Below are 2467 nucleotides of genomic sequence, written 5' to 3'. Positions count from 1 at the left end.
CTTGAAGAGATTGAAGTAATGAAGAGAATGAAGGCAAATTGAAGCATAGCTGATACAAAACTCTGTGGATATAAAGTAATTAATAAAATTATTAACGTTTATTAATTTAAAATAATTCCTCTCACTTGAAGTGAATCTTGGTGTAAGTAGATAGGGTGTTTAGGCAGGCACATCATCTTAATCTCATCACAGATCAGTCAGTAAGCAGCGAGGTAAGCAGTGATTGCAAAACAAAGGAGTCCCCATTGAGTAATACTGAGCATGCGCAGTTGGTTGCATCAAAATGGCGTCCAACAACTTGGTGAGTCCATGTGTGCTTCAGAATAACGACAAAAATCATTTTGTAGAAATACAATGCCAAGCCACACTGCACTAGCGTCCCTCAAGTGCAACAGAATGGTGCAAAAATCATATTTCTAAGATAAAAACTCTTGGACTAGTTCTTACTTAACTGTGGAAGAAGAAGGAGAAAGAAACCTGAACATTTGGTGCATGCAGGCATGCATGCATTCATTTGCCGTAAGACTATCTTATGGAAGTTTTTAACTACTTTTTATAAAACTGATGTGTTATCATAAAATTATAAAGGATATCTGGACAGTCGAATAAGCCACAAAGAATTCCTGAAGATTTACACAGGCTCAATGCTTCTGGGATGGCGGCCATTTTGGGGGTGCGCTCGTCCAACTCAACCCTACATACCAAGCGCTAACGCTTGGTAATAATTCACTCCAATTCTTAAAATAACTGACAATTAAATCTACCCATCAGTTTTTGTTAATGTTGATATATACCGTAGTTGATAGCAACTAGTCTATACCTGCTGTGTGTAACGGTACGGCTATTCATGTACTTGATGATAGCTGACATAAAAGAAAATTGTTTTTACAAAAATAGCACTACCAATAAAGTATTGATCATAAAATCAAAAATAACTAATTACTAAGCTCAACTACTTCAAATTAAAAAAGACATTACAATTGCAAATAATAATAATATCAAAAAGGCAATGAAAATCAGTGCACAGCTGTTAGAACAGAGGGGACTATCGGTATGAGATGACAGTAATTCTTCCACATCAGATTTTGCTTTTACAACTTCAAGATGAGTTGAAGGTGGGGCAGGAGGGTCATAAGAACTAGGAGATGACAGAAATTTTTCCACATCATATTTTACCTTTCCAAGTTTGTCCGGATAATCTTCACAAACTTGTAGTACCTTCCTTCAGGTCACTCCTTTATTGGAGTTTATCCATCTCTGGAACACTAGTATGAGGTTTTTAGTGGTTGACTGTGGATTAGGTAACAGATCATCCACTTCAACATCAAGTGCAGTACCAATGACCATATAATGAACAGCAGAACTTTCGAATAACCTAAGGAGGTCAGGCTCTTTAGAGGCTTCTTGTCTAACAGGGGTTCTGTATAAAAATAATAATAATAACATTAATTTAAAAGTTCCTCACTTTTATTTGATGAATGATTATTAACTTGTTTCATTTGTGTTCCATTGTTACTCTCAACAGGTCCTATACACAAGTGATAAACTATAAATAATAATTATTATTATTAAACACATACATTGTGCATTAGTAAACCAAGTCCAGTAGCTATTGCTAATAGCAGGAGATTCACCACAAACTGTACAATCAGCTACTCTATGATCTTCATTTACAATGCAATAGCAGCTCTCATTGTTAGGGCAAGCAAATGCATTGACGTAATTATGCTTGAGGTGCATGGCATCACTGCTATTATCAATAGCTGTTGTGAGTAGCTTACGTACTAATGGACAGTACTGGGTAGGACCAGTAAAGTACACTTCAATATGAGTGTAACGGTTGATGAGGTGAAGTGTGTGCCTTTGTGTGAAGGTCATCTTGAGGGACATGGCATCTCAAAATTTATGATACTCTGGTGTTGATGGAGAGATTTTAGTAACGTATTCTTTCTGGTTGAGTAGGTGTACGATGGTTAAAGGGAACAATCCTGTAGGAACTGGTAGGATCTCTTCACTCTTTTCTTCTCTCCAGACTATAAGAAGTGGCTTAGCATCAATCTCCTTAACTGAAACTGGTTCATTGTATGAAGGAAGAGCATAAGGAATGAAGTAGTGTCCCTTTTGTTCATCTTCTAGTTTTGTGATGATGTTAAGATGAAGGAGGAGTCTAATAAGATCAGGCAACTGGAACTCTGGCAGGGAAAATAAGACAGACTTTGAATTCAAATGCTCAAAAATATCTTCATTGAAGAATCCTTCCTTCAGATTATTCATAACTTTGAGAGGAAAAGGTTTTTCTGAAATTGAAGCTAAAGCATCATCATCATCAACGTATGTGAGAGCTAATAATTGTGAGAGATTCTCGAGGATAGGCTTAGAATCGATAAAGACGACATTTGTAACTTCTGGATAATACAACATGAGACTCACATCATGGAAATATCTCAAAGCTTGTTTAGTATCTTCC

The 2467-nt window shown here is 36.4% G+C and overlaps 1 long non-coding RNA gene across 1 annotated transcript; it reads right to left on the bottom strand.

Annotated features, from left to right (window-relative positions):
* Positions 1-862: 862 nt before the first annotated feature.
* On the bottom strand, positions 863-1554 carry LOC109588148 (uncharacterized). Its single transcript, XR_002187982.1, has 2 exons — positions 1466-1554; positions 863-1420 (listed from the first exon to the last, which is right to left on the bottom strand). It is a non-coding gene; the product is annotated as an uncharacterized LOC109588148 (long non-coding RNA).
* Positions 1555-2467: the final 913 nt, after the last annotated feature.

The sequence above is a fragment of the Amphimedon queenslandica genome, unplaced genomic scaffold, assembly GCF_000090795.2.
Source record: "Amphimedon queenslandica unplaced genomic scaffold, v1.1 AMPQUscaffold_12266, whole genome shotgun sequence".
In the NCBI taxonomy this organism is placed as follows: domain Eukaryota; kingdom Metazoa; phylum Porifera; class Demospongiae; order Haplosclerida; family Niphatidae; genus Amphimedon; species Amphimedon queenslandica.
Note: the sequence above shows the minus strand (reverse complement) of the source record. Positions and strands in the feature narration are given on the sequence as shown.